The 13,747-nt window shown below is 37.0% G+C and overlaps 1 pseudogene; it reads left to right on the top strand.

The window, feature by feature from the left end:
* The first annotated feature begins 454 nt into the window (after positions 1-454).
* LOC141573700 (diphosphoinositol polyphosphate phosphohydrolase 2 pseudogene) lies at positions 455-5,318 on the top strand (annotated as a pseudogene).
* Positions 5,319-13,747: the final 8,429 nt, after the last annotated feature.

The following is a 13,747-nucleotide window of genomic DNA, read 5'->3' as shown; positions in this document are numbered from 1 at the left end:
TAAATTCACTTGATTTCCCACATGAAAAATACCTTGTTCAACTAACACAACACTGTAAATCAACTATACTTCAATTTTGAAAAATACCCCATACAAAACCAACAACAACAAAACCTCTTTTCCAACACAAGAATAAAATACACAGCTCACAAGTACAATTGCTATGAAATCTACCATTTTCCATGATTCATCCTACTGCTCTGTTCTTGGTGATACACTTACAGAAGCAAATCCCGGTGGGGAGTTTACCTTTGTGGCATACGTGGGTTTATCTATGGCTTCATCCCCTATGAAAAAGTCCAGGTCATCAACTCCCCTCAGCACCCTCCTTTGGGCTTGGTCAACCACCTTTGCTGACTCTCTGATGGCAATACCTTTGGGAGAACAGCACAAAGATTTCTGTCAGCATCCATACTCATTTCAAGGATCAAGGAAGCATAATATAACCCTGTGTATGTACAAGTAAATTTTCAATGCCAGGGTCTTATTAGGAGTTGAGTGTGTTCACAGAAAAGACGCTATCACAGAGCACATAAAGTAATACAGAAACCTTTCTTATGTTCTGGTATTATTTTTAGTGCGGCACAAAGGAGCCTAGCTGGTCTGCTTTTAATACTGACAAAAGATGAATTACTAAATTTTTCAGTTTCATCTGAAAAAACATCCCTCATGATAGTGAAGTGAAAAGCACATATCAATCGGTTCCAAATTTTAGAATACAATGTAGAAGGACACAAAATTAAAAATATAATGTGAAAGAAGAAAATAAACTGAAAAATGCTCATACACTCTCAAGTCATTTTAATAAAACTGTGTCAAAAAAAAATAAAAATATATTTTTATTCTTGTTACAAAATCACTAAAAGAAAAAACTGAGGTTGCTGACTAATATCTGACAAGAAAAATTCAATAATCAAACAACTGTATTATGTAAAAATATTAATGGCTTTATGATATATTATTTTAATAACAGTTTAACCACGATATTTAGGAATATACTTATAGTTAATAATCATATGAAACTTCACTGTAGAATTTAACATCTAATGAAATGTGGAAAGCTTCATGAAGATTCAATTTTCCAGTTAAATTCCTAACCCCTGGTCACACTTTGCTTTCCCATAAACTCATCTTCATCAAATTTATTCCAAAACAAATGAGTAAACATATACAACCATTTTTAAAAGTAGAGTATTTGTAGTTCCCAATTTATTAGAAATGAAGAATAACAGCAAAGCTAAGGGAGTGAATTTTAACCCTTGCCCTCAGAAAGGCATCTTGAAATAATAGCTTGAAAAGGTAGGAAAAAAAAAAGAGGTACAGGACAGAAATCACTTTGCTCACCTCCTCTTCTGACTCCATCTCACTGCCGCACTTGGTCCAGAAGCTTTCAACTTACAGAAGGTGACACAAATCCAAAGCGCAGGATTTCTGCAGGACTAAGGCAGCAGGCGTGACGTGGACGTGCTGGGGGTGGAGCCCAGAGGAAGCATCCGGGGCAGAAGCAGCGGTCGTGCCAGGACCACGAGGCCGAGAGTGGGGCTGGGGAGGTCTGGAGGGCCGGGACGAACTGCGGCAACTGCAGCCACAAACACACCCGTCCCCGAACACAGACCCCGCCACGGGCGGCGCACTGACGGGCACCGCGCAGCCACCTGTGCACACGCAGCACGTCAGAGGGCCCTGGCGGGACGGCCCGCAGCCGACACCAAACGCCTCGCGCTCCCGCGGCGCTGCTGCCGGGCCGGCGGGAGCCCCTGCAGCCGTCTCCCCGCACCTCGCGCCCCGCTCCGCCCTGGGCTGCGGCGGCAGCGGCGGGAACCGGGGCGAGCGGGCGGCGGGCTCCGGGGAGAGCCGCAGACGCCCGGGCGGAGGCCGCGCTCCCTCCAGGGCGCCCTGGCTGCAGGGACCGGCGCTCGCTCCTCGCCCCGCGTCGGAGCGGCCGCCGGCTCTGGGACTGACCGGCCACGTCTCCCTGGGCCCCGACTTGCCCTCGCCCCCGCGCCCCGGCGGGGTGGCGGCCTCCGCAGGGGCCGCGGCAGCGAGAGCCCGCCTCTGGGATGAGGTCCAAGCCCCCCTAGGCCGCGGACCTAGGACCGCGAGGGCTTCAAGAAGCGGGCGGCGTCCCTGTGCTTCCGGAGCGAGCAGGAGGACGAGGTGCTGCAGGTGGGCAGGCGTCGGTCCCTGACCAGTGGACTGGCCCAGGAGGAGGACTGGAGCCCCAGGAGGAGCCTGCCGGTGCTGCCGTGAGGGAGGCTTACCAAGAGGCTGGAGTCAAAGGAAAGTCAGGCAGACTCCTGGGCATATATGAGAACCAAGACAGAAAGCACAGGACATATGTCTATGTCCTTACTGTCACTGAAATATTAGAAGACTGGGAAGATTCTGTTAATACAGGAAGGGAGATAGAGTGGTTCAAAGTAAAGGATGCCATCAAGTTCTCCAGTGTCATAAGCCTGTACATGCAGAGTATCTGGAAAAATTAAAGCTGGGTTGCTCGCCAACCAGTGGAAATTCCACAGTCCCTTCCCTTCCAGAGAGTAACACCTTGTTTGTAGCTGCTGCACAGCGAACCTCTGGGCTGCCATCCAGCATAAGATAGACAGGGTTGGAAGGACCTCTTCCACCATGTGCAATCTCATGGGCAGAGGCTTCTTTATTTTCCTTGACAAATATCTGAAGGACGCTTACAAACTGAATTTGCCATGCGGGATTTTTTTTAACAATCTGCTTGATTTTTAGGTGCTTTCAAATCTTTAAAAAGAAAAAAGATAGTGTAAAATATTTTAATAAGCCAAAGCCATGTGGAATTTAGTTTTTTTAGATGCCTTAAATGTGCTCTTCCACCCAGCCCACCCACCTTGTTATTTTGGTTGGCATTTTCACTTTTTCCCCAGTATTTTTTTTATCCATTTGATGTCAGTCTGTGGTTTTTGTCAGATCAACATACTTGTGGGTATATTATCCCGGTGAATTGTCTTCTCATTCACAATATTAACATATTCAATGAATCCATTTGTCAACTGGTTTATCTCAATTTTCACAACTGGTACTATGTCACTAGCTACCTGATATGGCCAATTCCCCTGTAACTCAATAGTCCTTTAATACAGAGTTTAACTCTATGTAGCTGGTGAGTTTTAGGCAGTTACTGTAAGCAAAATGCATGTAGTAGATATCTTATCATGGAACCTGTATTCATGGAATTGAATTAGGGTGCTCAGTTGCCAATTCCCTTTATTCATAATCTCTCTTTACACAGAACACACAAGAACCATATTTCCCTCAATGTAAATTGCTGCTTTTAAATATATATTTTCAGTTTAAATTTAGTGACATCTCTTCAGTTAAACTTGCTGGTTACCAGTAAACACCTTAAATAGCAGTCAGTGGTGACTGCATCAGAATTGAGTAAAATGGCCTTCTTGTTCAGCTGTTACAGACCTAGGTTTTTAGGGTGCCTCAGAATGTCTCATCTTTTATAGGTGGTCAGCAGGTAGGTACTATTTATCATGTAACTAATTACTGGGACACTGGAATGTACCTAAGAATTATTTTGTCTTATTTTTATATTCACATAAATCCAAGAATCCCATCTAAAACACATAAATACCTAATCTGAAATGCCTGTACTTCCTCAACCAAGTCAGAGATGAGATGGGGCAAGTAAAAGATGGTTCTCTATGTAGATATTAGCTTTTTGTAAAGATCATAACTGTTGAGTATAAAGTAGGAATAAGCATAGTTAGACATTTGTTGTACAAATTGTTAACCTTTAAAAATATAATTGCTGCTGAAAATAGTGCTGTTATAAGGAAAATCAGTGCCACCATTTTAAAACTGGGCTCTTGTGCCATAAAAGCAGCTGAGCTAAATACGAGTATTATTTCACAAATTAAGGCTTCCAAAGGAATAAGACAGAAAAACTTTAATCCACTGACATTTCATTCTAAGTTATGTAGTGTGATCAGACATGATCTTCCAGAATTTTTATATTTTTCTTTGTACAGAGGTTATGTTTTCTGGGTGTTTTTTTTTTTTTAAAGGAAATACTTAAAAATCCCACAGATTGACACTTGTTATCAATCTTCAGTGGACTAAGTTTTTCCTCAGTAATCTCTGAAGTTTCTTTAAATTATATACTTAACACAGAAGATAAATTGATTGTTTTTGTACATAACACTGTGTCCACCTGAAATGTCACAAGTACTGGGGGGCCTGGGTATGTTGTACATTGATATTCTTAAAGGTAATAATGCATGAATTTCTTTTATAAACTCTTGGACTATGTATTTGATGTGTAAAATATGTACAGTATTAATGTCAACCATTTCTTAAAGTTGAGCCTAAAAATATTGTTGTGTCATTTTCTTTGGTCAGTAACATTTGGACCAAGTAGTGCCACTTGGGTCAGGATTTTCTTCAGTGCCATTTAGCAAAACATCTGTCTTTGGTCTATGCAACTAGGAAAATTTTGTATAATGCATCAGAATACTTCAGAGTTGTCACACTTTAAATTTCACATGAGGGGTTCTTCACTATTCTTGTACTCAGCCCACTGAAGCTAGAGGAAAGGCCCTGAGGATATTTATTTCTGTTAAGAGAAAAAAGCCTACATTTGCAGGCTCAACAATTGAATCTACTACAGATAAAAAATAGTGTCTACTCTCTCAGTCCCTCAAAGTTTATAGAGTGTTGGGACTTTCATTTGTGCTGCTTTCTGTTGGGTAGTTGGATAAAACTGGGCAGCTAAAATTTTCAGTCCCATGTGCCTACTAAATTAAAAAAAAGTTTGTAAATTGACTTGCAGACACAAAGTAGCAAGTATCCTACATGTTTGATTTTGAGTTTTCTTAATTTCTTCCTTTTTTTATTGTAAACAGGTGAAATTTTCCAACTAGGCACATGCCATTCAATTTTCTGTCGATCCCATAGTTGTATAAAGTAGCAAAACTGAAGGGGGGAATGATTGTTGTATACACTTTAAAATTGCTTTGTATGGTCTCATTTGAGATAACTGGTGTAAGAATCTTGATGTTTTATATATTTGGAAATATCAAATTAAAAAATTGAAATTAAAAAAAAAATCCTCACACAGTCTGTCAGTGCAAGTTCCAGTCTATCAGTGCAAGTTCCAGACTTCATCCTCTGCGCAAGATCAAACTTAATTATGCATGGATTTAGCATTAAACTGCCAAGAGAACATGAAAGACTATCAAGAGACAAAGGCAAAAAGGTTCTTCAATTCATGACTTTACTCAAGTTCACCAAGAATTTGAGGGCAATATTTCTACTCAAAAGAAAAAAATCACCACCCTAAAGAAAAAGTGCTAATTTAGTGAGAATGAAACTACCATGCTCAAAAATTTAAATGATAACAAAGTAAATCTCATCTTTCCCAAAAGGTAGATACAAGTAGTCTGACCCCAAATCATAGTAGACCTGTGTTTTCATGCCCCTTAGAAACAACAACAACAAAGCACATACATTCTGTTAACTGTTATGTGGAAGCACCTAAACTCATGAAAGTGAATAAGGGTATATAGAGCTTATACCCAAAATCTTTTGTTGACACCTATGAAAAGCAAGCTGTGGACCAAAGAGCCCTTGTGAACATGATGGAGAACCAAGTCTAGGAAAGCAGCTGTAATGAGTATCTCCAAATACTTATGGAGTATACATATGACTTATCATAAAATGAAGACTTCAGTCACCAGCAGCTGTCTCCAACACACTTCAGCTTACACAGGACCCTGACTCAGGTGTACACAGAAAACACAAGAAATGTGCAGAAGACACTAAGATGGAAGGGAAAATAAATATATCAGGTAACAGGACCAACACCTAAAAAGTGCAAGTGGTTACATACACATGGCATCTCCATGCACTGCAACAGCATGAGGCCATGAAAAATGGTAAAGAAGTTCTTCTTATGAATCCAGAAGGTTCAATAAAATGCAGTGTTATGAGAAAAAAAACAGGATATGGTGTATGCAGTATGCCACCACCTGGGTAACAACGCATCTGTGTATGTCTTGCTGGTATCTGTAAAGTTACCTCAGAAGGAAGCACAGTAACCAGAAGCACTGTTGCCATCTAAGAGGGGAAGTGGGTGGGAGAAAGTTAATTTCACTGTAACTTCTTTTTATATCACTCAACTTGTATGTCACATGAATGTATTACCCATTCAAAGTTAATTAAATTTGGACTTCTGCTTCTGGAAAGATGGATAAACATACTTTTCCCTGTTCTTCCCACTAAGCATGGCTAGACTCCCTAGGCTTTATATTTGAAAGAAACAAAAACACGCTGAGAGGTGAAGAGAATGTGGCAGACTGGCCAGGGATCAGGACCTGAGGAACTACACAGTGGTGACTTCCTGAGTTTTCTTTTTGTCTCATGCATCCCACACTAGGTGCCAGGGAAGCCAACAACCCAGAAACGCCAATGGAAGCAAATAAAAAATGTCCCCAGAAAGCCTGCTCTCTCCAGCCAAAGGAGATGAAGGGACAGTGGAAACACAGAAAACTTACACAGTTACTGCCTGACTCCAGCCAAACATTACAGGAAAACAAGCCCCCACCTGCAATGTAGACACCACATGCGGAACGAGGACCTCCATCCCCCTCACTGCCTCCATGTTGGGGTTATGACAGGAGGCCCAGTGGAACATCAGGAATTCCACCAATGACAGTAGGGCACCCCTTGCCATCCCAGCCAGAAGGTACCTGCAGAGGCCTTGGGGGGAAGCCCGAACTCTGGTCCACAATCAGCAGTAACATGGAGCCCCTCCCCAGATGAGTGTCAGCAAAGGCCAAGATTAAAATCTGAGCTTCAAATCCTAACTGGCATTATCCACTTCTCCCTGCTGGAGCATTAACAGAAATGACTTACTAAAACATAATATTTAAATAAGATCTGGAACCTCATAATATAATACCCAAAATGTCCAGCACTGAATAACAAAAATTCTCTCAACATAGCAAGAACCAGGAACATCTCAAGTGAAAGGAGAAAAGATAATCAATAGATAAGAACACTGGCATGACACAGGTAACAGTTACCAAACAAGACTTTAAAAGCCATCACAGAATGCTTCAGTGAGCAACTACAAACACACCTGAAACAAATGAAAGACAAACAAACAAACAAAAAAGTCAGCAAAGAAACACAAAATCACAGCAAATGTAAAAGGCCACATGGAAATTTTAGAACCAAATAACCTAATACCTGAAATAAAAATCTCAATACATGGACTCAGCAGCAGAAAAGAACAGATGAATCACTGAACTTGAAGACACGACAATAGAAATTACCCAAACTGAAAAACAAAGAGAAAATAGACTGAAAAATGAACAGGGCCTCAGGGACAGATGGGCGCAATATCAATGAATATGACATTTATGCATTCTGAGTCCCAGAGAGGATAAAGCAGTAGGGCTAGAAAAGTATTCAAAGAAATAATGGCTAAAATTTTGCCAAATTTGTCATGAATGAATGAATAAATAAATAAATAAATAAATATAAATAAATAATCAAACCTAAATATTTAAGACTGAACAAATTCCAAACAGGATCTTAACCCAAAGAAATCCACTCTGACATATTATAGTTAAACACTTAAAAACTAAAGACCAAAGAAAAAATTCTGAATGCCTCCAGCAAATTTCTCATCAGAAATCAGGGAGCCCAAAAGGAAGTTACATTTTTCAAGTGTTGAGAGAACTGCCCACTCAGAATTCTATATTCAGCAAAAATATCCTTCAAAAATGAAGAGCAAATCAACTAAATATTATCTATAAAATAGATAAACAACAAGGTCCTCCTGTACAGCATGGGAATTCAGTACCTCATAATGGCCTATATATATAAAGTTGAGTCACTCTGTGGTACACCAGAAAGTAACAACATTGTAGATGGACTGTACTTCAATAAAAGAAAATGTTTTTACTTTAAGTATGTATTTTTAACTGAAGTATAGTCAGCTTACAATGTTGTGTTAATAAAAAAAACTTTTTAAATAGCAAAATAAGGCATTCTCAGATGAACAAAACTAACAGAATTTGTCAACCAACATATCTACTCTAAAAGAATGGACAAAACAAAGAGAAAATGATAAAAGAAGGAATCCTGGAACATCAGGAAGGAAGAAAGAACAATAAAAATAGTACAAATATGGACAATTACACTTTCTTACTCCTTTGTGTTTGCTAAATTTTGTTTGGTAGTTGAAGCAATAATTATAGTGCTGATGCACTTCTCAGTGTGTGAAGAGGAAACATACAAGACTATCATAACAAACTGGTAAGTGTTGACACCAGCAGACTAAGAAAAGTTATGTGTATATGATGTAATGGTTACAGTAACCACTTAAAAAGATACACAAAAAGCTGTAGCACAGGGAACTATATTCAATATCTTGTAGTAGCCTATAATGAAAAAGAATATGAAAATGAATAAATCTGTATGACTGAACTACTATGCTGTACACCAGAAACTGACACAACATTGTAAACTGACTCAACTTCAATTTAAAAAAAAAATGATACACAAAGAGAAGCACTCAAAAACACCACAGATAAGTCAAAATTAAGTTCTAAAACATTTTCAGGTAATCCACAAGAAGTCACGTAAAGCAAAACAGAGAAGTGAAAAGCAGAACAAACAGAAAAAGGACCAATCAATAACCACAATAAATCTAAGTGGTCTAAACACACCAGTTAAATAACAGTCAATTTAAAAAAAAAATGACTGAGCTCTATGTTGTCTATAAGAAACACTTCAATTTAACAGTATACAAACATACTTGTTTTACTACACTTCAGTTTATTGAGTTTTACAAATTGAAGGTTAGTGGCAATTCAGAATCAAGCAAGTCTATCAGCATCACTTTTCCAACAGCATTTGCTCACTTTGTGTCTCTGTGTCACCATTTGGTAATTCTCACACCACTTCAAACTGCTTTATTATTATTAATTTGTTTATGGAGATCTGTGATCAGAGATCTTTGATGTAACTACCATGACTCACTGAAGGCTCAGGTGATGGTTAGCATTTTTTAGCAATAAAATATTTTTAAATTAAGGTACATACATTGTTGTTTTAGACATAATGCTATTGCACACTTAACAGACTACAGCACAGTATACACATAACTTTCAAATGGACTGGGAAACCAAAATTTCATATGACTGGCTTTTTTTGTGATATTTGCTTTATTACAGTGGTCTGGAACCAAAACCACCACATCTCCAAGGTATGCCTATATGTAGGTTAAAACTAGACAGATGAAAAAAGATATTCCACATAAACATTAATCAAAGAAAGTATGAGTGGACACATTGCTATCAGAAAAAGTAAAATTTATAGCAAAGAAAATTACCACTAACAGAGAGGGATACTAAATAATGATCAAAAGTCAATCCATCAAGAAGACATAGCAATTCTAAATGTGCATGTACCAAAGAAGTGTGCTGCACGATACATGAAGCAAAAACCGAAAGGAGAAGTAGAAGAGTGCACAGTTACAGCTGCAGACTTCAATCCCTTCTCTCAGCAACTGATGGCACAAGTAGAGGGGAACTCAGCAAGGATACAGGACTCAACAATACTATCAACCTGCAGGGTCTAACCAACACGAAGAGAGTACTCCGCCCAGCAGGAGCAGAACGCACATTGTTTTCAAGTGCACAGGGGACCAAAGTAAACTTAATACTGATCATAATACAAACCTCAAAAATTTAAAAGAACTGAAACCATACAGACAATGCTTTCTGACTACAATGGAATTAAACCAGAAATCAGCAAGAGATGGGTAACGAGAAAATACCCCCAAACACTTGGAAACTAAACAACATGGTTCTAAATAATCTATGGATCAAAGAGGAAGGCTCAGGGAAACTAAAAACTATATGAACAGGATGAAAATAGAAAATACAAAATATTAAAATGTGTGGAACATAACTAAAGCAGTGCCAAAAGGAAAAATTTTAGAAAAGAGAAAAAGTCTCAAATCAATAATCTATGTTCTCACCTTAATAACCTAGAAGAAGATAAAAGTAAACCCAAAGCAAGCAAATGAAAGGAAATAAAAAGAGGAAATTAATGAAATGCAAAACAAAAAATAGAGAAAAATCAATGAATCAAGAAGACAATTCATCAAAAGTTAAAACTTTTGCTCAGCAAATGACCCTGGGAAGAAGGTGAAAAGGCAAGCTATGTGATAGGAGAAATTACACACATCTGACAAAGGACTCATATCTAGTATATACCAAGAATCCTCAAAATAACAAAATTATAGAGATGGAAACAGATGAGTGGTTGTCAGAGGTCAGGAATGGTGGAGGGGAGGGGGAGTGTGTAATTATAAAGAAATAGCGTAGGAAAGATCTTTGCGATTATGAGACAGTTCTGTATCTTGACTGTAGTGGTGATTACAGAAATCCACACATGGGATGAAATAACGGAGAACTGCACTTACATTGTACCAATGTCAAACCTTTGGTTATGATGTTGTACTATAGTTGTGTAAGATGTAACCTTTGGAGGAAACAGAAAGAAGAGTAAATAGAACTTTCTAAACTCTCTTTACAACTCCCTGTGGCTCTAAAGTTGTTTCAAAATAAAATATTTTAAAGACAAAAAATAGTTTTAAATGATTTAAACAAATTAAAAATTAAAACACCTCAGTTAGCTGTAATGATGAATCAAAACTAATGAGATTAAACTCAATAAAGAACAATGTAAACATTTTGAAGATTTTTTTTTTAAAAAATAGAATGTGTGTAACCAGAAAAGACATGCTATTCTCCAAGTGCTAAAAAGTCATCTGAGGGCAATCTAAGGAAGATTATTAGGGACCATGTATCTAAGGAAGATTTCATCTAAAGATTTAGATATAAATTCTGGATCTTAAGAACACCTGCTACAGCAGTTGACAATAGTAATTTTTAAAATAAAAATATCCAATATGTTTCCCAAAATAATGTCATATATTTTACTAAACCTTTACAGAATAAATAATTCCTATCTTATATAAACTGTTTCAAAGAATAGAAAAAGAAAGCTAAAAAATTAATTTTACAAAGCCAGTAAAATTCTGATATACAAACTGGATTAAACTAGTACAAGAAAGGAAAATTATCTCACTTTTGAATATTGATACAAAAATGCCAAATATATGCAAATACAATTTAGCATGTACTTGATATTTCATAACCAATTAGGGTTTACCTCAAGAATGAAATAAAAGACTGTTCAATATTTGAAAATGTATCAATGTAACTCACCGTGTTAGGAGCTTAATTATAAAAGCTATATAATCATCTTTGCCGATATACAAAAAGCCTTAAATGTCAACATCTATTCATAATAAATTTTTTTTTAAAAAAACCTCTTGGTAAACTAGGAATGCAAAGGCACTGTATTAACCTGAAAAAGCATTTCTACAAAAACCTATAGTAATCACCAGTGAAACACTAAAATCATTATTTTTTAAGTCAGAAATACAAAAGTGCCTGCTACTCCCAAGTTCTAGCAAGTGCCCCCAGGCAAAAAAAAAAAAAAAAAAGTATTGGCATGAAAAGAGACACGATAACCATTATCTGCAGTACATCTTGAATGATTTTAATAGATATTGTTCAAAAAAAATTTACAGAGAGCACATAAAAAATAAGTACAGTAAAAAATGTCCAGCCTCATTAGTCATTAGGGAAATGAAAATAAAAATCACTATGAGATACAACTTCACACCTGCTAGGATGGCTAAAATGAAAAAAAAAAGGGCAATAACAACTTTTGGAAGGATGTGGAAAAGTTGGAACCTTCAGCTTTGCTGGTGTGAATATTAAATGGTGTACCCACTCTAAATAACAGCTTGATAGTTCCTCAAAATGTAAACAAAGAGTTATTCTGTGTGTAACAATTGCATTCCTAGGCATATATCCAAAAGAATAAAGACATATGTCTACACACACACTATACACGAATGTTTATAGTAACCAAAAGTGAAAACAACTCAAAAAGCTATCAGTTGATGAATGGGCAAAAGCAAAATTGAATACCTATATACAATAGAATTTTTTTTTACCAATTAAAAGGAATAGAGTACTGATATATACTACAATATAAATGAACCTTGAAAACATTATGATAATGAAAACAGCCTCCAATTGTAGGGGTCAGTTTATATGAAAACGACCAGAATGGCCTAATCTATTGAGACAGAAAATATGTTAGTCTTACCAGGAGCTGAGGGGGTGGGGTGCTAGAAATAACCACTAATAGCTATGGAATCCTATTATTCTAAAGTTTAATAGCTTTCATGAGTGAATAATGTTGGGAATATACTAGGAACCACTAAATTGCACATTTATGGGGGTTAATTTTATCATATGAGAATTATATTTCGATAAAGTTGTTATTAAAAATAAATTATGTATGGAGTCCATAAAAATGAAAAATTAAGTTTATTAAAATAAAGCCATATATCACTTTGGCTAATGGAATCTTTATGAATTTTAAAAAATTAGAAATCTAGAAAGAATGATCAATATGTTTCTCTAAAGAAGAAACACTCAATTACAAAACACTGTAAGCTTGAAATATAATAACCCAAACTATGTATGCAAAATGAAAAAACAGATCATCAGTGAATTTGAATCCTACTTACATAGCAGCTATTATATGCCAGATACTTAATCTAAGTAATCCATACATATTGACATATTTGATCTTATAACAAACCAATGACAAGAGACTACTACAATCCTCCCATTTTAGAGCGGGGGATACTGAGAAGTCAAGTCATCTTCTTAGATTCACTTGGCCCCTAGTTAGCAGAGCTAGGCTCAGACACCAGTAGGTTTCCTCCAGAGGCCGGGCTTTAAGCCCCTACACACACTGCTGACCTTGTCAATCATGAACTGAAATAGGAATAAAGACAGGAAAGGAGAACAAAGAAGCAAGCAGAGAGAAAAATGCCCAAATCAAAGGAGGTCAAATATCCTGATAGGGCTGAAGACGAGAGGCTAGAAATACAGTGGAAATGAATGGGTAAAGGGGAGAAAAGTTGACAGATCTCCTGAGGTCAGGAAACAACAGCCTGTAAACTAGAGTCAAAAGTGGTGTCTTCACTGTCTCAGCAGCAGAGAATGAGGATGACCAGGAGGGGATGGTGCACCTGTCTTCTTAAGCTGTGATTTGCACATTTTCAGTATCTCTTACTATAGGTGTTATTTAAAGGTTTTTGTTCATATATTTGGTAATGATTAGGATGTACCCTCTAAGAATTGTTTATTATCTTTTCCAGTTTTTAAGTATTGAATTTACTATTTTTCATGTTTGTTCTTCAATTTTACTTTTAATGTATTCCTCATCTTTTAATTTTTGTGTAGAACATTTTTGATTGGGATTTTTTTCATTCTTTATGTCAACTTTATGATTAGAAAACCCTTTTTCATTCTAATTTAATACATTTCCCAATACATTTCACTCATTCCCTTATTGTTGTAACAATTCCATCAAACCTTTTAACATTTCCTTTCAAATTTATTTTAAGGAAGTAAGTATCCATCTTTACTTCTTTTTCTAAACTTTAACTAATTGTGTCAGCATCATTTGTTTAAGAAAACTTTCCCTCATCTGTTATTTTTATCCCTGTATCTTTAAAATATTGTAGTATTCAGGGACTTAGCAATATCCACAAAGCATGGCTCCAAAAATCTTCTCTATTGTGTTTCTGAATTTA

Source organism: Camelus bactrianus, chromosome 17, assembly GCF_048773025.1.
Source record: "Camelus bactrianus isolate YW-2024 breed Bactrian camel chromosome 17, ASM4877302v1, whole genome shotgun sequence".
Taxonomy (NCBI): Eukaryota; Metazoa; Chordata; class Mammalia; order Artiodactyla; family Camelidae; genus Camelus; species Camelus bactrianus.
This window is presented reverse-complemented; position numbering and strand designations above follow the sequence as displayed.